At 50.9% G+C, this 26259-nt stretch overlaps 1 pseudogene; it reads right to left on the reverse strand.

Annotated features, from left to right (window-relative positions):
- Positions 1–26259, reverse strand: LOC119321000 (annotated as a pseudogene).

Below are 26259 nucleotides of genomic sequence, written 5' to 3' on the forward strand. Positions count from 1 at the left end.
CTAAAAGAACACACAAAATGCAATCACAAAGATGACCTTATCGATGCATTTTTTTGCAGATGTAATGTAGATGGGGCCTGCTTCAACCGAACCGCAATGGTTTATAAGCACAGAGCCGCACAGCTTTGGGTTCCCATTAAAACTAGAAGCTTGAAATGTGCTCAGCTGGCCTTTTGTTGGAATAGGTCCTTCTAGGTTGTTGTTTGATATGTTGAACTCCAAAAGGAAGTGAAGGTTCTCCAATGCCGCAGGGATTGCACCTGTCAGATGATTATTAGACAGATCTAGCCCCTGCAGGTTTGTGAGGCTGCAGATCGATTGTGGGATCTCTCCATAAAATTTGTTGGAACTCAAGTTCAGGTAAAGGAGTGCTTTCAGCTGACCAATCTCTCGTGGGATCATGCCTGTGAAATTATTTTTACCGAGATTCAGCTCTTTGGCCGAAGCACTGCCTATGCGGTATTGAAGTCGTGATGGAGCCGCACCATAAATAAGTACACCTAGATCAAGGAGACTTGGTTCCGAATACATGCTGGAATTAGCTGATTTTAACAGTGGCATCTACGTCAAGGTGCCGGGGAAGCTGATCCACGAACACCTATGGGGCCGGCGGACCGAGCCCCTTTCGGTTCGGCGGGGGGCAGAGGTCGCACGAAGAGCGGATCGAAGCGAAGCACACGAGCAGTTTACGCAGCTTCGGAGCTCTCCGGAGAGATAATACTCCTACTGCTGCTTGTCTGATTGTATTGAGTTCTTGCTCGGGAGCGCTGAGTGCTACAGTACACACGAGCTGCTAACAAGACCAAGCGTGAGTGTTTTCTGGCCTCGAACCCCCCTCTACGTTGCGCATGGGCCTCCTTTTATATGCTCAAGGGGTCTCCGACAGGTGGCAATGTAGACAAGGGCAAAAATGGAAAAGGAGTTGCGGTTGGTACAACTACCTGCACAGTGTATCCTACCTAACCCTGACGGCAGGGGACAAAGGCATTAAATGCCCGTCTGCGTCGCCCAAATAGTGCAAAAAGGACCGTCAAGGACGTCACCGCTCGCCACGATGGCAGTCTTGTCAGCGTCGCTTGCCACCGCGCACCGCTGGCTGCACAGCCTCCTGCCACGCGCGCCTGGAAAGGCCCCAGGGCGACACGTTGGTGGATGTGCTGGAGCGCGGGTACAGAGTGGTAGCTTGTCGCGGCAAGCGCCTTGCCGCGGCCGTTGTCTTGTCGCGTCCGGAAGCTTGTCGCTCGCCGGGCCTTGCCGGGACACGTGGCGCGTCGTGGCAAGTTCCTTGAGATGCCTTGGTTGGCCTTCCCAGCAAGCTCCTCTTGCCGGGGCCTTGTCTCTTTGGCTTGAATACTTTGTTCTTGAATGGTTCCAAAGGAACCACGGAGGACCTTGGCGGTCACCCGGCAAGCCTTGCCGCGGGGTGCTGCAACTGCCCGTGCACAAGTTCGGGATACTAGGGTACCCCTACTCTAGTACACCGACAGGAGCCCCCGGGCCTGGGCCACACATGGCGCCGAGCGCTGTTGGGCCAGGCCCAAAATAGGGCACGGGCACGCGCGGCTTGGGTTACGCCATATCTTACTACACATCCACCGCGCCCTCCCCCAACGGCACGCGTCGAATGCGGCATCGTGGGAGAGATCGTGGGTGGTTTCTTTATTCGGAAAGGCGGAATGTCCGCCCCCTCCCTCTTTATAAGCAGGGGAAACAGGGGCAGTTCGCCCATCTCGCCGGTTGCTACTCCAATCTCGGAAATCTCCGCCGCTCCCCCTCTCTCTTCTCAAAGCCGAAAGAGAGCAGCGCGCCGCCCCCCATTGCCACCAGCACCACCAACACCGTCGATCTCCCCCACCACCTCCGCCATGGCTCGGAAAGCCGACAAGGGGAAGGGCGTGAAATCGGTCGAGGCGTAGCGGCTCGCGACGCTGCGAAAGGAGCGGGCCATCTTCCCCCCTCAGCTTGCCGCGAAGGAGTTGAGGGAGTACTACTACCTCTTCTGGTCGACGGAGACGCGAGCGCATCCGCGCACGAAGGTACTCCCGTCTGCCGCTTCGGAACTGGCTCCGAACGGATACCCCTTCTTTGCGCTGTTCTTCTACTGCGGGCTCTGCCCGCCCTTCTCTGAATTTTTCTGTGACATCATGAACCCCTACGGGTTCCGCCTCCTTGACTTCACCCCCAACGTCGTTCTGACCATGGCAGTTTTCGCACATCTCTGCGAAAACTTTGTCGGAGTCCATCCAAACGTAGCTCTTTTTCGCCACTTCTTTATGCCCCGAGTCGATAGAGGAGAGCCTTTATCCGGTGGAATCGCCTGGATCTCGAGAGTCGGCAAGAAGGAAGCTTATCTGGAGGGAGAGCTCCGCAGCAAGTGGGAGGAATGGAGAGCAGAGTGGTGCTGGATTGTCGAGGAGAACCCGCAGCCATTTACCACCCTGCGACAAGCCCCAATAGCGCGCGGCAACGATTGGAGCAACATGGCCCCGGAAGACGATAGGCTGAAGATTGCCGTCACCTGGATCCTTCGCCTCAGGCTTGCCGGGCTCACCGTAGGCGCCGTTGGCGCAGATTTTCTTCGCCGCCGCATCGCCCCTTGTAGGAGAGGAGGAGACCCGCCTGGGAGTTCCAGAACTCGGCGGATATCATGAGGCTGCGCCCGGGCCTCAACTTCAACTTCACTGTCCTGGAGCTGGACGCGATGCTCGTGGAACTGTTCAAGCGCGATCCTCAACATCCATTCATGTTGCCGAGGGGTGTCGTTCCGTTGTGCAACAACTCCTCGCTCGACCGCATTCGTGCAATGATGCCGTTGTGCGACTCGCATGGAATTGTCCCAACTTGGCAAGAGCCGGCAGACGCCGTCGTGCAGGAGTTTTTTGACGGCTTGGTTGAAGTGTCGGTCCGCTCCGACGAGCAGAAGAGCCTTACTCGCGACACCACCGACGCGGAGATGCAGCGCATCACCACTAGGCTGGAAGAGGCGGCAGCAGCCGCTGCCGCGGGTGAGTTTAGATTCACCGTGGAGGAGGCAGAGGCAGCAGAGGCGGCAAGCCTTGCCGAGCGCGAGGAGTTTGCCGGCGAGGGAGAGCTTGGCGGGCCCGAAGATGAGTCGAGCGAGCCCGGCGAGGGAGGGCTTATCGGACCTGAACCTTCAGACAGCTTGCCGCAAGCGGAGCCCCCAGCTCCACCAAGAAGGCGTCTCCGCAAGGCCGTGGACGTAGCGGGGCGGCAGATGAGTCAACAGCCGCCGTGCCGCGCGACACGCTCTACCATGGCAAGCACTGTTGCCGCGGGAGCACCTCACGCTGCTGCGGCAACTGGAGCGGGGTCTTCCCGACCCACCGCTACTGCTCCTGCCAAGCGGACAAGGGAAACTACTCCTCTTCCTCGTCGCACCGGAGGCGAGCCGTACTTCGATCTCTCCGCGCTCAGCTCCGACGAGGAAGAAGAAGAGTAAGATTCTTTGCCGTGTTTGTAGTTCTTCAATTCTTGCTATTTTGTCTTGTATCTGATTTGCTTTACTCCGAACCCATTCCTTTTCAGGACTCTGGCCAAGAGAGTGGCAAAGAGAGCCAAGGTCCCGGTGATTGTCATCGAAGACGAACCCACCGCGACAGCAGAGGGCGTGTCCGAGACCATCTTGCCGGACCTGGCAACTTTTCCCCAAAGCAGCCCCCAGCGCAGCCCCCAGCGTAAGTGTATAGTTTATTTCCTGCTTTCAGGCGCGCATGGGTGCTCTTCCTTTGCTGATATCTGACTGTTGGTTCGTGCAGGAGCAGAGCAGCCTCACCAGGGGAGCCCGGCAGCCGCTCCCGAGATGCCATCCACTTCGACTACACCGCCAAGGGAGGATTCCCCAGCAAGGGAGCGTTCTCCGGCAAGGGAGAATTCTCCGGCAAGGGACAGTTCTCCGGCAAGGGACAACACCAGCGATCCTCCGGTGGTTGAGACCACGACTGCAGATCCTAGCACAGGTAATCCTCTTGCTTGAAAACTTCCCTTGGGTTCTTCTTCTTCTGACTTTCTTTTTGGATATTTGCTTGACTTTTCTCCTTTTTCCGTTCGTCAGATCCATCTGCCACGGAGCCGATGGAAACCGAGGTCGCCGGCGAGGAAAATGCGCGCAGCAATACCGACAACGCCGTTGCCACCGAAGGAGAAGCCGGCGCTGATGAGCACGCCGGCGAAGAGGCCGCCAAAGCTGCTGCCGCAGAAGCTGGCGAGGGATCCGGCGATCGCACTGACGGCCCCGAGGCCGCAGGAGCGCCAGGCGCTGCGCCGACCGCCGATCCCTCCGCCGCTGCTGCAGCGGCAGGCTCCGAAGAGCCCCAGCCCGACGCCTATTTGAAGGCCGGCGACGGCATCTTCATCAAGCTCCCCTGGGCGTCAAGCTCCAGGGCGCCGGTCGAAGGAGAGATTTTGGATGGAGAGGTGCTCGCCTCCGCTGGGCTGACGCTGGTCAACGCGCCAAGCAGCAACAGCGATGAGCCTGAGAAGGAGCGGCTGCTTCGGAAGCTGTTGTCGCTGTACCGCGCCCGACAAGCCAAGCTGGAATCCCGAGAAGCGCTTGTTGCGAGGGCGGGAGTGGACATTGAGAAGCGTGCTGAGGAGCTCCGGGGTCTCAGGCAGGAAACTCTCCGATCCCTGGCAGAGGAGCGGGAGCAGGTTGCCGAGGAGCGGAAAGCTTTCCTCCTCGCGAAGGCTGAAGTTGAAGAGCAACAGCGGCTCGCTGCCGAGAAGTTGTCTGCGCAGGAAGGTGAGTTGGCGCGAGGAGGAGCTTGCCGCGCGCGAGCAAGCAATTGGCGGGGCTCTCAAGGAAGCAAAGGATGCTGCCGCAGCTGCCGAGGCCGCCAAGAAGGAGCTGGAGACAAAGATGGCGCAGCTGGAGGCCGATCTTAAGGCGAGCGGCGAGGAGCTTGCTGCGCTCAAGCGTGAGCGCGAGAAGGACGCCGCCGCTCATGGCGAGCTGCAGGGTCTTCTCGCCGAGAGGAGCAAGGAGCTTAGCGCCGCCAAGGACTCCAACGTAGATCTTGAGTTGAAGCTGGCCACCTTGACCAAGACACTGGACGGCGCGAGGGAGCAGGAGGTGGCCTTGAAGGAGAAGATCAAGGCCGATGAGGCGCTGCTGGCGAGTGCTGCTGCCGCCCAGAATGCTTTTAGGGAGACTGTGGAGCACTGGACCGAGGGTCTCATGAATGTTGCCGCCGCCATCGACGGGGAGCTGGCGCAGCTGGGGATGGAGGACCTCGGGTATTCTTCCGACGAGCATCTCCAACCCAGCGCCAAGCTCAGCTTGTTCTTCAAAGGCATGGCGACGGCCCTCCAGCGACTCCGGGAGAAGATCCCAAAGCAGCTGGCCGACGAGTCGCGCAAGATCTGCGCGGGAGTTCTTCAAAAGGTGCTGGTGAAGGTGGCCTTCCGCAACCCAGGCCTCAACCTCACCAACGTCCTCAGGTCCCTGCCGCCGGATGCTGATCTGGAAGCGCTCAAGGCCCTTGTCGCACCCATTGTGGACAAGGTGAGCGAGATCAAGAGGGTTGAGGGCGATCGCGTAGACTAGGCCGCTCGTTTTCTCTTTTTCTTGTCGCTGCTGGTCATGTTACAAGAACAATCTGTTAGAGCTGCGACAAGCTATCTTGTAATATAACTCTGTTTTGGGTAGCAATTGCTGTGTTATTTCCTTTACTTGATTCCTTCCTTTGTATGTTTTTGCCCTACGCTTTTAGGGAACTTGTCGGCGCAGGCACCTTAGCCGCGAGCGCTGAGTGCGGGACATCAGCAGCCTGCTGGCGGTGCTGCTTCCGACAAGAAACCTTGTCGCAACTAGTCGTAGCTCACTTAAGTTGTTGAGCGGACTCGAAACAAAGTAAGGGCGCAACTAGCTACGAGTTGGTTCCTCCGCGCACAGGTTTTCCATACAAAGCACGGTCGTTCGAGGAAGATAACTTAAAAATTAAAACTGATTGCTCAAACTTTGGCAACTTAGCTTTTCTGTCGTTTGCTTTCCGGTAAGGTGAAACTTCCTTGAATGATGCCTGGTCCACACCATTATCCCCTCCTTTCCCCCCGGTAAACTTGTGGGCGAGGGAACCTTCCTTTCCTTATTGAGAAATAGAAAGAAGAGAAAATAAAGATATGGAGCCTTATGGCTCGCTATTGCTTACCGGGGGAAGGCGCTGCACAAAGTGTCAGATAACGCATGCCAAAAAATAGTATAAAGCATGAAATTGACAAGATGTGCGGGGCATATGTGCTTTACTTATGCACTGGTTCTGCGCCCGGCTTTGTACAAAGGATTACATGCAACATCGGCAAGACTTGTACAAAAGGTGGTTGCCGGAACAGGTTCCGGCTACCGTGCCCTACGGGTAAAACTTACGAAGGTGTTCAATGTTCCAGGAGTTGCTCACCGGAATGCCATCTTCGGTCTCAAGGCGGACAACGCCAGGCCTAGTGACTCGTTTCACCCGGTAAGGGCCTTCCCACTTCGGCGTCAACTTGTTGAAATTCTTGGCGGACTGAACGCGCCGAAGAACAAGGTCGCCTTCCTCGAAACTTCTAGCATTAACTTTGCGGCTATGGTAGCGGCGCAAAGCTTGCTGGTATCGAGCAGCTCGTACAGCAGCCTGAAGACGGTCCTCCTCAAGGAGCAGCGCGTCATCTTGTCGCAACTGCTCTTGCTCAAGCTCATCATAAGCGAGCACTCGAGGTGACCCGTATACGAGTTCCATGGGGAGAACTGCCTCTGCTCCATAGACTAGAGCGAAAGGTGTCTGGCCAGTGGCTCGATTTGGCGTCGTCCTGATCGAGCAAAGAACCACCGGCAGCTCCTCAATCCAGTTCCTTCCGCACTTGCGCAGCCTGTCGAAAGTCCTGGTCTTGATCCTGCGCAGCACTTCAGCATTTTTCCCTCTCTGCTTGACCGTTGCTTCTCGGATGAGCAACAGAAGCGAAGCAGACCTTGGCGCCAAGATCTTGGACGTACTGCATGAAGGTGCGGCTTGTGAAATGTGTGCCGTTGTCGGTGATGATCCTATTAGGGTGAAGGAAATATGCCCTAGAGGCAATAATAAAGTTATTATTTATTTCCTTATAATCATGATAAATGTTTATTATTCATGCTAGAATTATATTTTCCGGAAACATAATACATGTGTGAATACATAGACAAACAGAGTGTCACTAGTATGCCTCTACTTGACTAGCTCGTTAATCAAAGATGGTTATGTTTCCTAACCATGAACAATGAGTTGTTATTTGATTAACGAGGTCACATCATTAGTAGAATGATCTGATTGACATGACCCATTCCATTAGCTTAGCACCTGATCGTTTAGTATGTTGCTATTGCTTTCTTCATGACTTATACATGTTCCTACGACTATGAGATTATGCAACTCCCGTTTACCGGAGGAACACTTTGGGTACTACCAAACGTCACAACGTAAATGGGTGATTATAAAGGAGTACTACAGGTGTCTCCAATGGTCGATGTTGGGTTGGCGTATTTCGAGATTAGGATTTGTCACTCCGATTGTCGGAGAGGTATCTCTGGGCCCTCTTGGTAATACACATCACATAAGCCTTGCAAGCATTACAACTAATATGTTAGTTGTGAGATGATGTATTACGGAACGAGTAAAGAGACTTGCCGTTAACGAGATTGAACTAGGTATTGGATACCGACGATCGAATCTCGGGCAAGTAACATACCGATGACAAAGGGAACAACGTATGTTGTTATGCGGTCTGACCGATAAAGATCTTCGTAGAATATGTAGGAGCCAATATGGGCATCCAGGTCCCGCTATTGGTTATTGACCAGAGACATGTCTCGGTCATGTCTACATTGTTCTCGAACCCGTAGGGTCCGCACGCTTAAGGTTACGATGACAGTTATATTATGAGTTTATGCATTTTGATGTACTGAAGGTTGTTCGGAGTCCCAGATGTGATCACGGACATGACGAGGAGTCTCGAAATGGTCGAGACGTAAAGATTGATATATTGGAAGCCTATGTTTGGACATCGGAAGTGTTCCGGGTGAAATCGGGATTTTACCGGGTTACCGGGAGGTTACCGGAACCCCCCGGGAGCCATATGGGCCATCATGGGCCTTAGTGGAAAGGAGAAAGGGGCAGCCCAAGGTGGCTGCGCCTCTTTCCCCTCCCCTAGTCCTATTAGGACTAGGAGAAGGTGGCCGGCCCCCCTCTCTCCCTTCCCCTCCGAGGAATCCTAGTTGGACTAGGATTGGGGGGAGGAATCCTACTCCCAGAGGGAGTAGGACTCTCCTGCGCCTCCCTCTTTGGCCGGCCAGCCCCCCCTCCTCTCCTCCTTTATATACGGAGGCAGGGGCACCTCTAAACACACAAGTTGACACAAGTTGATCCACGTGATCGATTCCTTAGCCGTGTGCGGTGCCCCCTGCCACCATATTCCTCGATAATACTGTAGCGGAGTTTAGGCGAAGCCCTGCTGCTGTAGTTCATCAAGATCGTCACCACGCCGTCGTGCTGACGAAACTCTTCCCCGACACTTTGCTGGATCGGAGTCCGGGGATCGTCATCGAGCTGAACGTGTGCTCGAACTCGGAGGTGCCGTAGTTTCGGTGCTTGATCGGTTGGATCGTGAAGACGTACGACTACTTCCTCTACATCGTGTCATTGCTTCCGCAGTCGGTCTGCGTTGGGTACGTAGACAACACTCTCCTCTCGTTGCTATGCATCACATGATCCTGTGTGCGCGTAGGAAATTTTTTGAAATTACTACGAAACCCAACACATGTCGCCTTTTAGTCGGCCAACACTCCGTGCCATACAACATTGCGGGTCGAACCGTCGTCCTGTAGAACTTGCCTTTTAGCTTTTGTGGCACTCTCTTGTCACAGAGAATGCCAGAAGCTTGGCGCCACTTCATCCATCCGGCTTTGATTCGATGGTTCACATCTTCATCAATACTCCCATCCTCCTGCAACATTGACCCCAAATACCGAAAGGTGTCCTTCCGAGGTACCACCTGGCCATCAAGGCTAACCTCCTCCTCCTCACAGCTAGTAGTACTGAAACCGCACATCATGTACTCGGTTTTAGTTCTACTAAGCCTAAACCCTTTCGATTCCAAGGTTTGTCTCCATAACTCTAACTTCCTATTTACCCCCGTCCGACTATCGTCAACTAGCACCACATTATCCGCAAAGAGCATACACCATGGGATATCTCCTTGTATACCCCTTGTGACCTCATCCATCACCAATGCAAAAAGATAAGGGCTCAAAGCTGACCCCTGATGCAGTCCTATCTTAATCGGGAAGTCATCGGTGTCGACATCACTTGTTCGAACACTTGTCACAACATTATTGTACATGTCCTTGATGAGGGTAATGTACTTTGCTGGGACTTTGTGTTTCTCCAAGGCCCACCACATGACATTCCGCGGTATCTTATCATAGGCCTTCTCCAAGTCAATGAACACCATATGCAAGTCCTTCTTATGCTCCCTATATCTCTCCATAAGTTGTCGTACCAAGAAAATGGCTTCCATGGTCGACCTCCCTGAAGGAAATATGCCCTAGAGGCAATAATAAAGTTATTATTTATTTCCTTATAATCATGATAAATGTTTATTATTCATGCTAGAATTGTATTTTCCGGAAACATAATACATGTGTGAATACATAGACAAACAGAGTGTCACTAGTATGCCTCTACTTGACTAGCTCGTTAATCAAAGATGGTTATGTTTCCTAACCATGAACAATGAGTTGTTATTTGATTAACGAGGTTACATCATTAGTAGAATGATCTGATTGACATGACCCATTCCATTAGCTTAGCACCTGATCGTTTAGTATGTTGCTATTGCTTTCTTCATGACTTATACATGTTCCTACGACTATGAGATTATGCAACTCCCGTTTACCGGAGGAACACTTTGGGTACTACCAAACGTCACAACGTAAATGGGTGATTATAAAGGAGTACTACAGGTGTCTCCAATGGTCGATGTTGGGTTGGCGTATTTCGAGATTAGGATTTGTCACTCCGATTGTCGGAGAGGTATCTCTGGGCCCTCTCGGTAATACACATCACATAAGCCTTGCAAGCATTACAACTAATATGTTAGTTGTGAGATGATGTATTACGGAACGAGTAAAGAGACTTGCCGTTAACGAGATTGAACTAGGTATTGGATACCGACGATCGAATCTCGGGCAAGTAACATACCGATGACAAAGGGAACAACGTATGTTGTTATGCGGTCTGACCGATAAAGATCTTCGTAGAATATGTAGGACCCAATATGGGCATCCAGGTCCCGCTATTGGTTATTGACCAGAGACATGTCTCGGTCATGTCTACATTGTTCTCGAACCCGTAGGGTCCGCACGCTTAAGGTTACGATGACAGTTATATTATGAGTTTATGCATTTTGATGTACCGAAGGTTGTTCGGAGTCCCGGATGTGATCACGGACATGACGAGGAGTCTCGAAATGGTCGAGACGTAAAGATTGATATATTGGAAGCCTATGTTTGGACATCGGAAGTGTTCCGGGTGAAATCGGGATTTTACCGGGTTACCGGGAGGTTACCGGAACCCCCCGGGAGCCATATGGGCCATGATGGGCCTTAGTGGAAAGGAGAAAGGGGCAGCCCAAGGTGGCTGCGCCTCTTTCCCCTCCCCTAGTCCTATTAGGACTAGGAGAAGGTGGCCGGCCCCCCTCTCTCCCTTCCCCTCCGAGGAATCCTAGTTGGACTAGGATTGGGGGGAGGAATCCTACTCCCAGAGGGAGTAGGACTCTCCTGCGCCTCCCTCTTTGGCCGGCCAGCCTCCCCTCCTCTCCTCCTTTATATACGGAGGCAGGGGCACCTCTAAACACACAAGTTGACACAAGTTGATCCACGTGATCGATTCCTTAGCCGTGTGCGGTGCCCCCTGCCACCATATTCCTCGATAATACTGTAGCGGAGTTTAGGCGAAGCCCTGCCGCTGTAGTTCATCAAGATCGTCACCACGCCGTCGTGCTGACGAAACTCTTCCCTGACACTTTGCTGGATCGGAGTCCGGGGATCGTCATCGAGCTGAACGTGTGCTCGAACTCGGAGGTGCCGTAGTTTCGGTGCTTGATCGGTTGGATCGTGAAGACGTACGACTACTTCCTCTACGTCGTGTCATTGCTTCCGCAGTCGGTCTGCGTTGGGTACGTAGACAACACTCTCCTCTCGTTGCTATGCATCACATGATCCTGTGTGCGCGTAGGAAAATTTTTGAAATTACTACGAAACCCAACAGTGGTATCAGAGCCTAGGTTAATGATGTTGATGTTATATGCACGAGTAGAACACAAGTGAGTTGTGGACGATACAAGTCATACTGCCTACCAGCATGTCATATTTTGGTTCAGCGGTATTGTTGGACGAGACGACCCGGACCAACCTTACGCGTACGCTTACGCGAGACCGGTTCCCTCGACGTGCTTTGCACAGAGATGGCTTGCGGGCGACTGCCTCTCCAACTTTAGTTGAACCAAGTATGGCTACGCCCGGTCATTGCGAAGGTTAAAACGGAGTCTATTTGACAAACTATCGTTGTGGTTTTGATGCGTAGGTGAGATTGGTTCTTACTTAAGCCCGTAGCAGCCACGTAAAACATGCAACAACAAAGTAGAGGACGTCTAACTTGTTTTTGCAGGGCATGTTGTGATGTGATATGGTCAAGGCATGATGCTGAATTTTATTGTATGAGATGATCATGTTTTGTAACCAAGTTATCGGCAACTGGCAGGAGCCATATGGTTGTCGCTTTATTGTATGCAATGCAATCGCGATGTAATGCTTTACTTTATTACTAAACGGTAGTGATAGTCGTGGAAGCATAAGATTGGCGAGACGACAACGATGCTACGATGGAGATCAAGGTGTCGCGCCGGTGACGATGGTGATCATGACGGTGCTTCGGAGATGGAGATCACAAGCACAAGATAATGTTGGCCATATCATATCACTTATATTGATTGCATGTGATGTTTATCTTTTTATGCATCTTATCTTGCTTTGATTGACGGTAGCATTATAAGATGATCTCTCACTAAATTATCAAGAAGTGTTCTCCCTGAGTATGCACCGTTGCAAAAGTTCTTCGTGCTGAGACACCACGTGATGATCGGGTGTGATAGGCTCTACGTTCAAATACAACGGGTGCAAAACAGTTGCGCACGCAGAATACTCAGGTTAAACTTGACGAGCCTAGCATATGCAGATATGGCCTCGGAACACGGAGACCGAAAGGTCGAGCGTGAATCATATAGTAGATATGATCAACATAATGATGTTCACCGATGAAACTACTCCATCTCACGTGATGATCGGACATGGTTTAGTTGATTTGGATCACGTGATCACTTAGAGGATTAGAGGGATGTCTATCTAAGTGGGAGTTCTTTAATAATATGATTAATTGAACTTAAAATTTATCATGAACTTATTCCCTGATAGTATCTTGCTTGTTTATGTTGATTGTAGATAGATGGCTCGTGCTGTTGTTCCGTTAAATTTTAATGCGTTCCTTGAGAAAGCAAAGTTGAAAGATGATGGTAGCAATTACACGGACTGGGTCCGTAACTTGAGGATTATCCTCATTGCTGCACAGAAGAATTACGTCCTGGAAGCACCGCTGGGTGCCAGGCCTGCTGCTGGAGCAACGCCAGATGTTATGAACGTCTGGCAGAGCAAAGCTGATGACTACTCGATAGTTCAGTGTGCCATGCTTTACAGCTTAGAATCGGGACTTCAACGACGTTTTGAACGTCATGGAGCATATGAGATGTTCCAGGAGTTGAAGTTAATATTTCAAGCAAATGCCCGGATTGAGAGATATGAAGTCTCCAATAAGTTCTATAGCTGCAAGATGGAAGAGAACAGTTCTGTCAGTGAGCATATACTCAAAATGTCTGGGTATAATAATCACTTGATTCAATTGGGAGTTAATCTTCCAGATGATTGCGTCATTGACAGAATTCTCCAATCACTGCCACCAAGCTACAAGAGCTTCGTGATGAACTATAATATGCAAGGGATGAACAAGACTATTCCCGAGCTCTTCGCAATGCTAAAAGCTGCGGAGGTAGAAATCAAGAAGGAGCATCAAGTGTTGATGGTTAACAAGACCACTAGTTTCAAGAAAAAGGGCAAAGGGAAGAAAAAGGGGAACTTCAAAAGAACGGCAAGCAAGTTGCTGCTCAAGAGAAGAAACCCAAGTCTAGACCTAAGCCTGAAACTGAGTGCTTCTACTGCAAGCAGACTGGTCACTGGAAGCGGAACTGCCCAAGTATTTGGCGGATAAGAAGGATGGCAAGGTGAACAAAGGTATATGTGATATACATGTTATTGATGTGTACCTTACCAATGCTCGCAGTAGCACCTGGGTATTTGATACTGGTTCTGTTGCTAATATTTGCAACTCGAAACAGGGACTACAGAATAAGCGGGCACTGGCAAAGGACGAGGTGACGATGCGCGTGGGAAACGGTTCCAAAGTCGATGTGATCGCGGTCGGCACGCTACCTCTACATCTACCTTCGGGATTAATATTAGACCTAAATAATTGTTATTTGGTGCCAGCGTTGAGCATGAACATTATATCTGGATCTTGTTTAATGCGAGACGGTTATTCATTTAAATCAGAGAATAATGGTTGTTCTATTTATATGAGTAATATCTTTTATGGTCATGCACCCTTGAAGAGTGGTCTATTCTTACTAAATCTCGATAGTAGTAATACACATATTCATAATGTTGAAACCAAAAGATACAGAGTTGATAATGAAAGTGCAACTTTTTTGTGGCACTGTCGTTTAGGTCATATCGGTGTAAAACGCATGAAGAAACTCCATACTAATGGACTTTTGGAACCACTTGATTATGAATCACTTGGTACTTGCGAACCGTGCCTCATGGGCAAGATGACTAAAACACCGTTCTCCGGTACTATGGAGAGAGCAACAGATTTGTTGGAAATCATACATACCGATGTATGTGGTCTGATGAGTATTGAGGCTCGTGGCGGATATCGTTATTTTCTCACCTTCACAGATGATTTGAGCAGATATGGATATATCTACTTAATGAAGCATAAGTCTGAAACATTTGAAAAGTTCAAAGAATTTCAGAGTGAAGTTGAAAATCATCGTAACAAGAAAATAAAGTTTCTACGATCTGATCGTGGAGGAGAATATTTGAGTTACGAGTTTGGTGTACATTTGAAAAACTGTGGAATAGTTTCGCAACTCACGCCCCCCGGAACACCACAGCGAAATGGTGTGTCCGAACGTCGTAATCGTACTTTACTAGATATGGTGCGATCTATGATGTCTCTTACAGATTTACCGCTATCATTTTTGGGGATATGCTTTAGAGACGGCCGCATTCACGTTAAAAAGGGCACCATCAAAATCCGTTGAGACGACGCCTTATGATCTATGGTTTGGCAAGAAACCAAAGTTGTCGTTTCTTAAAGTTTGGGGCTGCGATGCTTATGTGAAAAAACTTCAACCTGATAAGCTCGAACCCAAATCGGAGAAATGTGTATTCATAGGATACCCAAAGGAAACTGTTGGGTACACCTTCTATCACAGATCCGAAGGCAAAACATTTGTTGCTAAGAATGGATCATTTCTAGAGAAGGAGTTTCTCTCGAAAGAAGTGAGTGGGAGGAAAGTAGAACTTGGCGAGGTAACTGTACCTGCTCCCTTACTGGAAAGTAGTTCATCACAGAAAACTGTTTCAGTGACACCTACACCAGTTAGTGAGGAAGCCAATGATAATGATCATGAAACTTCAGATCAAGATACTACTGAACTTCGTAGATCAACCAGAGTAAGATCCGCACCAGAGTGGTACGGTAATCCTGTTCTGGAGGTCATGCTACTAGATCATGATGAACCTACGAACTATGAAGAAGCGATGGTGAGCCCAGATTCCGCAAAGTGGCTAGAAGCCATGAAATCTGAGATGGGATCCATGTATGAGAACAAAGTATGGACTTTGGTTGACTTGCCCGATGATCGGCAAGCGATTGAGAATAAATGGATCTTTAAGAAGAAGACTGACGCTGATGGTAATGTTACTGTCTACAAAGCTCGACTTGTCGCAAAAGGTTTTCGGCAAGTTCAAGGAATTGACTACGATGAGACCTTCTCACCCGTAGCAATGCTTAAGTCCGTCCGAATCATGTTAGCAATTGCCGCATTTTATGATTATGAAATTTGGCAAATGGATGTCAAAACTGCATTCCTGAATGGATTCCTGGAAGAAGAGTTGTATATGATGCAACCAGAAGGTTTTGTCGATCCAAAGGGAGCTAACAAAGTGTGCAAGCTCCAGCGATCCATTTATGGACTGGTGCAAGCCTCTCGGAGTTGGAATAAACGTTTTGATAGTGTGATCAAAGCATTTGGTTTTATACAGACTTTTGGAGAAGCCTGCATTTACAAGAAAGTGAGTGGGAGCTCTGTAGCATTTCTGATATTATATGTGGATGACATATTACTGATTGGAAATGATATAGAATTTCTGGATAGCATAAAGGGATACTTGAATAAAAGTTTTTCAATGAAAGACCTCGGTGAAGCTGCTTACATATTAGGCATTAAGATCTATAGAGACAGATCAAGACGCTTAATTGGACTTTCACAAAGCACATACCTTGACAAAATTTTGAAGAAATTCAAAATGGATCAAGCAAAGAAAGGGTTCTTGCCTGTGTTACAAGGTGTGAAATTGAGTAAGACTCAATGCCCGACCACTGCAGAAGATAGAGAGAATATGAAAGATGTTCCCTATGCATCAGCCATAGGCTCTATCATGTATGCAATGCTGTGTACCAGACCTGATGTGTGCCTTGCTATAAGTTTAGCAGGGAGGTACCAAAGTAATCCAGGAATGGATCACTGGACAGCGGTCAAGAACATCCTGAAATACCTCAAAAGGACTAAGGATATGTTTCTCGTATATGGAAGTGACAAAGAGCTCATCGTAAAAGGTTACGTTGATGCAAGCTTTGACACTGATCCGGACGATTCTAAATCGCAAACCGGATACGTGTTTACATTAAACGGTGGAGCTGTCAGTTGGTGCAGTTCTAAACAAAGCGTCGTAGCGGGATCTACATGTGAAGCGGAATACATAGCTGCTTCGGAAGCAGCAAATGAAGGAGTCTGGATGAAGGAGTTCATATCCGATCTAGGTGTCATACCTAGTGCATCGGGTCCAATGAAAATCTTTTGTGACAATACTGGTGCAATTGCCTTGGCAAAGGAATCCAGATTTCACAAAAGGACCAAACACATCAAGAGACGCTTCAACTCCATCCGGGATCTAGTCCAGGTGGGAGACATAGAGATTTGCAAGATACATACAGATCTGAATGTTGCAGACCCGTTGACTAAGCCTCTTCCACGAGCAAAACATGATCAGCACCAAAGCTCCATGGGTGTTAGATTCATTACAGTGTAATCTAGATTATTGACTCTAGTGCAAGTGGGAGACTGAAGGAAATATGCCCTAGAGGCAATAATAAAGTTATTATTTATTTCCTTATAATCATGATAAATGTTTATTATTCATGCTAGAATTGTATTTTCCAGAAACATAATACATGTGTGAATACATAGACAAACAGAGTGTCACTAGTATGCCTCTACTTGACTAGCTCGTTAATCAAAGATGGTTATGTTTCCTAACCATGAACAATGAGTTGTTATTTGATTAACGAGGTCACATCATTAGTAGAATGATCTGATTGACATGACCCATTCCATTAGCTTAGCACCTGATCGTTTAGTATGTTGCTATTGCTTTCTTCATGACTTATACATGTTCCTACGACTATGAGATTATGCAACTCCCGTTTACCGGAGGAACACTTTGGGTACTACCAAACGTCACAACGTAAATGGGTGATTATAAAGGAGTACTACAGGTGTCTCCAATGGTCGATGTTGGGTTGGCGTATTTCGAGATTAGGATTTGTCACTCCGATTGTCGGAGAGGTATCTCTGGGCCCTCTCGGTAATACACATCACATAAGCCTTGCAAGCATTACAACTAATATGTTAGAGATGATGTATTACGGAACGAGTAAAGAGACTTGCCGTTAACGAGATTGAACTAGGTATTGGATACCGACGATCGAATCTCGGGCAAGTAACATACCGATGACAAAGGGAACAACGTATGTTGTTATGCGGTCTGACCGATAAAGATCTTCGTAGAATATGTAGGAGCCAATATGGGCATCCAGGTCCCGCTATTGGTTATTGACCAGAGACATGTCTCGGTCATGTCTACATTGTTCTCGAACCCGTAGGGTCCGCACGCTTAAGGTTACGATGACAGTTATATTATGAGTTTATGCATTTTGATGTACCGAAGGTTGTTCGGAGTCCCGGATGTGATCACGGACATGACGAGGAGTCTCGAAATGGTCGAGACGTAAAGATTGATATATTGGAAGCCTATGTTTGGACATCGGAAGTGTTCCGGGTGAAATCGGGATTTTACCGGGTTACCGGGAGGTTACCGGAACCCCCCGGGAGCCATATGGGTCATCATGGGCCTTAGTGGAAAGGAGAAAGGGGCAGCCCAAGGTGGCTGCGCCTCTTTCCCCTCCCCTAGTCCTATTAGGACTAGGAGAAGGTGGCCGGCCCCCCTCTCTCCCTTCCCCTCCGAGGAATCCTAGTTGGACTAGGATTGGGGGGAGGAATCCTACTCCCAGAGGGAGTAGGACTCTCCTGCGCCTCCCTCTTTGGCCGGCCAGCCTCCCCTCCTCTCCTCCTTTATATACGGAGGCAGGGGCACCTCTAAACACACAAGTTGACACAAGTTGATCCACGTGATCGATTCCTTAGCCGTGTGCGGTGCCCCCTGCCACCATATTCCTCGATAATACTGTAGCGGAGTTTAGGCGAAGCCCTGCTGCTGTAGTTCATCAAGATCGTCACCACGCCGTCGTGCTGACGAAACTCTTCCCCGACACTTTGCTGGATCGGAGTCCGGGGATCGTCATCGAGCTGAACGTGTGCTCGAACTCGGAGGTGCCGTAGTTTCGGTGCTTGATCGGTTGGATCGTGAAGACGTACGACTACTTCCTCTACGTCGTGTCATTGCTTCCGCAGTCGGTCTGCGTTGGGTACGTAGACAACACTCTCCTCTCGTTGCTATGCATCACATGATCCTGTGTGCGCGTAGGAAATTTTTTGAAATTACTACGAAACCCAACATAGGGATCCCGAAACGGCAAACAATCGACCTGAAGAACTTGACTGCTGACTGTGCTGTCACCTTCCTCTCTGGTTCCACTTTCGGCCACTTTGTGAACTTGTCGATTGCAACGTACAAGTACTCAAAGCCCCCGACAGCTTGGGGAAAAGGGCCGAGGATATCGAGCCCCCAGACCAAAAATGGCCAGGATAAAGGGATCGTCTGGAGAGCTTGAGCTGGCTGGTGTATCTGCTTGGAATGGAACTGGCATGCTTCACACTTGGTTACTTGTGCAGTTGCATCCTGGAGGGCTGTAGGCCAAAAGAAACCTTGCCGGAATGCTTTGCCGACAAGTGCTCTTGCGCCAATGTGGTGACCACATATGCCTCCATGTATCTCTGCCAACAGCTCTTGTCCGTCTTCCCGGTGAATACACTTCAATTTCACGCCGTTGAGTCTTCTTCTGTACAGTGTGTTGTCGACAAACTGGTACATACTTGACTGTTGGGCTACTCTTTCCGCTTCTTCTTGCTCTTCGGGAAGTTCTCCTGTCTGAAGGAAATGGACAATCTGCTGTGCCCATGCTAGAACTTGCGGCTCGACAACAAAGACTAAAGGCACATCTGCTGCTGTGGGAACATTCGCTTCTATGGCGAGAACCTGCGGCTCAGCCGGAGCTTGATGTTCCCCGGCAAGCTTGCCGGAGCAAAACTTGTCGGGAGCGTCTGCTTCAACGGAACAAACCCTAAGGCTTGCCAGAGCAGACTGCTCCTCAGCACCTTTGGTGTTGATCTTGAGGACCTTCTTGGCGGCGGCTTCGGGGAGCCCTGCCGGAAAATAGTCACCAGAAATCAACTTCCTCTTCTTGCTCTGTCCAGTTGATGGCATTACAGACGGTTGAGTCAGCTTGAGCACAAAGATCCCTGGTTCCACAGGTAACTTAAGTGCGGCGCACTTTGACAGGCCATCGCAATGTCGTTCTGAGCTCTTGGAACATGTTCCATCTGTAGGCCGTCAAAGTGCTCTTCTAGTTTTCTCACTTCATCAACGTAAGCTTCCATCAACGGACTTTGATAATTCTTGTTCACTTGGCGGACGACAAGCTGTGAGTCACCCCTGACAATGAGCTTCTTGATCCTAAGGTCTGCTGCGATCCTGAGACCGGCAAGCAAACCTTCATACTCTGCGGTATTGTTCGTTGCTTGCTCCTTGGGAAAGTGCATCTAGACTACGTACTTGAGGTGCTCTCCGGTGGGTGCAACAAGTAGCACGCCCGCACCGGCGCCTTGCAGCGAGAAGGCACCATGAAAGTACATCAGCCACTCTTTGCTTGCTTCCTTGACGGGGATGTTAGTTTCTGGAATTTCTTCATCTTGTGTTGGCGTCCATTCTGCTATGAACTCTGCCAATGCTCTGCTTTGGGTAGTTGAAGTGCTTTCAAACTTGAGGCCAAAGCTTGACAGTTCCAGTGCCCACTCGACAATCCTGCCTATTGCTTCTGGATTTTGCAGTATCCTCTTCAGCGGGAAACGAGTGACGACTGTGATCTCATGCGCTTGGAAGTAATGGCGCAGCTTTCTCGAGGCCATGAGAAGGCCGAAAACCAATTTCTGCACACCAGAGTACCTTGACCTAGCCTCCTGCAGAAGGGAACTGACAAAGTAAACTGGGCGCTGCACCACTCTTTTCTGCATCTTCTCACGCTCCTGCGCAGATCCATCTTTGTCGGGACCAGAGCTTGCCGGTGAAGTCCCCTGTTTGTCGCTGGATGCATCTGCCGTGGTTGCTGGCTCATCATCCGCCTCCCTCTCCGCTACTAACGCAGCACTAACCACTTGATTGGTTGCCGCTATATACAGCAGCAACTTCTCTTGTGGCCTAGGTGCGACAAGTGTTGGAGTGGAGGACAGGTATCTCTTTAAGTCCTGCAGCGCAGCCTCCACTTCCGGAGTCCATTTCATTGGACCTGCCTTTTTCAATATTTTGAAAAATGGTAGGGCACGCTCAGCAGACCTAGAGATAAACCTGCTGAGAGCAGCTACGCAACCGAAAAGTCTTCGTACATCCTTGACGCGCTTTGGTGCTTCAATCTGCTCAATGGCCTTGATCTTGTCGGGATTGGCTTCAATTCCCCGCTGAGACATGAAGAACCCGAGAAGCTTGCCGGAGGGGACTCCAAACACGCACTTCTCGGGGTTAAGCTTGAGGTTGATCTTGCGCAGATTTGCAAAGGTTTCGTCTAAGTCTTGAATCAGAGTCGCCTTGTCCTTGCTCTTGACCACTATGTCATCCATGTAGGCTTCTACATTTCTGTGTATTTGCGGCTCAAAAGCGTCATGGACTACCCTTGCAAATGTTGAACCAGCATTCTTTAAACCGAAAGGCATCCGTACGAAACAGTATGTGCCACATGGGGTGATGAATGCGTTCTTCTCCTCATCCTCTTCTGCCATGAAGATCTGATGGTATCCTGAGTATGCATCAAGAAATGAAAGCAAGTCACACCCGGCCGTGGAGTCAACAATCTGGTCGATGCGCGGCAAGGGAAATGGGTCTTTGGGACAAGCTTTATTGACATCGGTAAAGTCGATACAAAGCCTCCATTTCCCGTTTGCCTTGCGCACGACTACAGGATTGGCCAACCACGTAGGATGGAGCACTCCTCTGACAAGGCCTGCTGCTTCCAATTCCTTGATTTCTTCTGCAATGAATTCTTGGCGCTCCATCGCCTGTTTCCTGACTTTCTGCTTGACGGGCCGCGCATGAAGATAGACGGCAAGATGGTGCTCGGTTACTTTCCTGGGAACACCGGGGATGTCAGACGCTTGCCACGCAAACACGTCGACGTTCGCCCGCAGGAAAGCAACGAGCGCGCCTTCCTATTTAGGGTCGAGAGTGGCACTGATGGTGAAGGTACCACCAGTGCCATCCTCCTTAGCGGACACCTTCTTGTCTCTGGTGGAGCTGCCATTGTCTTCTTACACTTGCCGGTGGAGCTCGATGGTGCGTCCTCGACGGTAGCGCAGCACTCCGAAGAGGTGCGCTTGCCGGAGTGGGCATCAGAACTCTTGCCGGACTTGGTCTTCTTCTTCGCCCGGTAGATCTTGTCGGCGCAGATAAGAGCATCCTTCTTGTCGCCAGGGACAGAGATGACACTTATCGGGCCTGGCATCTTCAGCATGTTGTATGCATAGTGAGAGGCTGCCATGAACTTGGCGAGTGCTGGAAGGCCGAGTATCCCATTGTAAGGTAATGGAAAGTCAGCAACGTCAAAAGTGACCCTCTCAGTCCTGAAGTTCAACTCGCTGCCAAATGTTACCGGCAACGTGATCTTTCCTTTCGGCTTGCTCCTTCCCGGATTGATTCCTTGGAATGTGCCGGTCTCTTCGAGCTCGCCATCAGGGATCTGGAGTTTCTGGAGTACCGCGGAGGAGATCAAGTTCAAGCCGGCCCCGCCGTCAACTAGCATCTTAGTGACCTTGAGGTTGCGGATAGTTGGTGAAACCAACATCGGCAAGCACCCGACCGCAGTTATGCGATCAGGGTGGTCCTCAATATCAAAGATGATAGGCATGCTGGACCATTTCAGAGGCTTGCGTGACTCAATGGGTGGTTCTGCCGCATTGACTTCCTGCACCCACTGCTTGAGCTGGCGGTGTGAAGTATGCAGAGAAGCACCGTCGTCAACGCACAGGACCTCTGTGGCTTTCTGGAACTCCTGCTCATCGGTCTCGTCGTCATCCATATCTTCATCGTTGTCGTCATCTTCATCCTTGTCGCGGCCACGGGGAGGTCTATCTCCTTGCCGCTGCTTGGCCTTGCCGCGGCGTCCTCCTCGGCCGGGACGTTTCTTGCCGGCTCCTCCAGCACCTTCCTGGGCTTTCTCCTTGTCGCGTCGCTCGTATTCAGCTTTTTGCTGCTCGACAAGCTGCTCGACCTTCTTGCAGCTCTGGAGGTCATGGCCCTTGGTGCGGTGGATCTTGCAGTACTGCTTGTTGGTGCCGTCCTGCTTGTCGGCGACCGCCACAGCCTCCTCGCCGGGGCTACCAGCTTTGGCTTTCTTGGCGCCACCTCCGTTGCCGGACTGCTCAACGACTAGCACATCTTTGCCTTTCTTTTTCCTGTTGTTCCGCCGCCGGTTTTTCTTTGCCGGGGCAGTCTCCTCACTATCAGATCCTCCTGCTCCTATATTCTCTCCGGGGAGTTTCCTCCCTTCTTCAGCACGTGCACACTTGTCGGCAAAGGCATATAGCTCACTGACGTCTCTGATCTTGCACATCGCCATCTCCTCCCGCATCCTGCGGTTTCGCATGTTCTGATGGAACGCGCTGATTACCGCGGCAGGGTGGACATCTAGGATGTTGTGCTGTACACGGCTGAATCTCTGAATAAACTTGCGCAGGGGCTCTCCTTCCTTCTGGGCGAGCAGATGAAGGTCGCTCTCTTGGCCATGAGGCTTGTGGCCGCCTGTAAAGGCGCCGACAAACTGATGGCATAGGTCTGCCCAGGAGGATATGGAGTTGTCCGGCAAGTGCATGAGCCAGGATCTGACATTGGGCTTGAGCACCAGTGGGAAGTAGTTGGCCAGGATCTTGTCGTCCCGCCCCCGGTAGCTTGCACCGCGATGGTGTAGATGCTGAGGAACTCTGACGGATGCGACTTGCCGTCGTACTTCTCTGGTACATCTGGCTTGAAATTCTTCGTGCTGGGCCACTGGACTTGCCGCAGCTCACGAGTGAACGCAGGGCAACCTACCGCGTACGGCAAGTCGCCTGGTTCCCCTGGTGCATGCATGTCGACAGAAGGCCCAGCGTGCTGGTCGGATTGACGCCGCGCTTCTCTTCGGCGCTCGATGCGAGTACGAGCGTCTTCTTGCTGTCGCTCGTGAAGAACTTGGCACTGATCGCGACGAGCTCGTGGATCTGATGATGCGGTGGAGTCGCTGTCGAGGTGGATCCGGCGAGTCGGCGATCTTGGCCTTCGGGGTGGAGAGTGCATGGTAGTTGCACCCCCACCGGTTTCGTCGCCATCGGCTCGTGCCTGGCGGTCCTGCCGCGGCAGCGATGTATTCGGCTGCTGCGGAGTGTCGCCGTTGGCGAAGCCGATGAGACTCTGAATGGTGGCCCTCCATCCATCGATCTTGTCTTCCGTTGGAGGGTAATCCAGGAGCAGTTGAGCTCGCGCCAAAGCTTCTGCTGGAGTGGTGGGCGGCAGTGGCGAACGGTGCGAGGAGCGGGATATGCTCGGACTTCTAACTATGTTAGAAGGAGCAGTATCCCGTCCAGGAGACCGTGTCTCGCTCGTGCCAGCATGTCAGCGTGCATGCTGGTCTTGAGCACCCCGAGATCCACTAGCTCGATCTTGTCCTAACAAACGTATGGCACTGCGAGTACCATGACGCTGTCGGTCCTGCGCCTCCTGAGATGGGCGCGGTGCATGTACGGACGCTGAGGTCTGCGCGGCCTTGTCCTTGGACCTGGCAGCACCGTGAGCTCCCTCGTTGATGTCCGTTCTTCCGCCGGTGTCTGCCCCACCACCCGTTTGCTCCGGTGGTGGTGGGATCGACGTGGACGGAACAGTTGCCGCCGAAGCCTTCTTCTTCAGTGGCATGTCGATGAAGAAGATGAAGATCTAGCTCGTGTGATCGCCGGATCAGGTTCACACAATCTCGATGCCCCCTACCTGGCGCACCAAAGATGTCGGGGAAGCTGATCCACGAACACCTATGGGGCCGGCGGACCGAGCCCCTTTCGGTTCGGCGGGGGGCGGAGGTCGCACGAAGAGCGGATCGAGGCGAAGCACACGAGCAGTTTACCCAGCTTCGGAGCTCTCCGGAGAGATAATACTCCTACTGCTGCATGTCTGATTGTATTGAGTTCTTGCTCGGGAGCGTTGAGTACTACAGTACACACGAGCTGCTAACGAGACCGAGCGTGAGTGTTTTCTGGCCTCGAACCCCCCCTCTACGTTGCGCATGGGCCTCCTTTTATATGCTCAAGGGGTCTCCGACAGGTGGAAACGTAGACAAGGGCAAAAATGGAAATGGAGTTGCGGTTGGTACAACTACCTGCACAGTGTATCCTACCTAACCCTGACGGCAGGGGACAAAGGCATTAAATGCCCGTCTGCGTCGCCCGAATAGTGCAAAAAGGACCGTCAGGGACGCCACCGCTCGCCACGATGGCAGTCTTGTCAGCGTCGCTTGCCACCGCGCACCGCTGGCTGCACAGCCTCCTGCCACGCGCGCCTGGAAAGGCCCCAGGGCGACACGTTGGTGGATGTGCTGGAGCGCGGGTACAGAGTGGTAGCTTGTCGCGGCAAGCGCCTTGCCGCGGCCGTTGTCTTGTCGCGTCCGGAAGCTTGTCGCTCGCCGGGCCTTGCCGGGACGCGTGGCGCGTCGCGGCAAGTTCCTTGAGATGCCTTGGTTGGCCTTCCCGGCAAGCTCCTCTTGCCGGGGCCTTGTCTCTTTGGCTTGAATACTTTGTTCTTGAATGGTTCTAAAGGAACCACGGAGGACCTTAGCGGTCACCCGGCAAGCCTTGCCGCGGGGTGTTGCAACTGCCCGTGCACAAGTTCGGTATACTAGGGTACCCCTACTCTAGTACACCGACACAAGGTGATTGGGATTTCACCAGTAAGACTGTTGTTAGATACATTCAACTGAAAGAGGTGGTGTAGGGAGTTGATCCAGCTTGGCATTGGTCCTGTGAGTTGATTGCTGTATAAGCCTAGTATCTTTTCAGCTTTGTGAGCTTTGATAACCAGACTATCTTTCTAGTCAACGAACAGTCGTGCACGGAGAGATATTGAAGGTTCTGGAAGCCGTCAATGACTTCATCTTGTGGCATGGCCTCATTCATGAAGTTTCTGCCGATAAGCAGGATGCTGATGTTCCTACAGTTCTTAAGGGTATGCAAAGTTTTTGTGATGTTCGTGAAGGAGTTTCTAACAAGTGATAGGAAGGACAGGTGCTTCAGATTGCCTATTCTAAGGGAGATCTCACCATGGAAACGGTTGGTCGACAACCGCAGTGCAGTCAAATTGCTGCATGAGTAAATACTTTCTGGAAGTATGCCACTTAGATTATTCATCATGAGATCTAAACTTTTTAGATTCTGCAGGGTGGCGAAGTTTACCTTGCCTAGATCTCCACTGAAGTTGTTGATCTTCAGATCAATGTTTTTGAGATTTTTGCAGTTGCTCAGAGTTGATGGCAGCTCCCCAGACATGTTATTGTTACCCAAATGGAGCTTCTCCAGCCTCCTGAGCTGACCTACGGACTCTGGGATATTGCCACAGAAATTGTTCACTCTGGGATTACTGAGTTTGACCATCTGTGCTCCATCAAGCTCTCATTGTAGACAATTGATGGGGAAGGAGAGGTACTCTAGCGAGGTAGGCTGGAACATTTCATGATTTCAACAGGGAGAGTCCCACTTAGGTTGTTATAGCCAACCTTTTGAGCACTTTGAGCTTGGAGCAGTCACCGAGTGCGGTGGGAATATCACCACTCAATCGGTTGTAACAGAGGTCAAGCAAAGCCAAAGATGGCGACCAAGGCAAAGAGAAGATGGTATTTGCCCAGTGAAGCTGTTGTTGCTGGCGTTGAGCACGATCAGATTCTTCGTCTTCTTCCATATGGCTGATGGAAATTCTGAGCTGAATTGGTTGCTTGAGATGTTGAGTACCTGCAGAGGCCTGTCACCACTGTCGGCGGTGACCAAAGATGGCAGCTCGGGCAGCGGTCCATTTAGCTGGCTGAAGCTGACGTCAAGGACGATGGTGCTTGCAGAGGACATGAGCTCCGGAGGAAGGCCACAAGAGAAGGAGTTGTAGAGGACATGATGCTTGCAGAGGACATGAGCCGCTTCTTGCGATAGCCCGGCAAGGAACTGGAGGAGGTTGCGCTTCTCCTGCTCGGTGCATGCGGTAGCGGGAGAGGCCAAGAAGAGCAGCAGGAACAGATGCAGCATGACCGGAGGAACGGTGCAGAACTGCAT

The sequence above is a fragment of the Triticum dicoccoides genome, chromosome 6B, assembly GCF_002162155.2.
Source record: "Triticum dicoccoides isolate Atlit2015 ecotype Zavitan chromosome 6B, WEW_v2.0, whole genome shotgun sequence".
In the NCBI taxonomy this organism is placed as follows: domain Eukaryota; kingdom Viridiplantae; phylum Streptophyta; class Magnoliopsida; order Poales; family Poaceae; genus Triticum; species Triticum dicoccoides.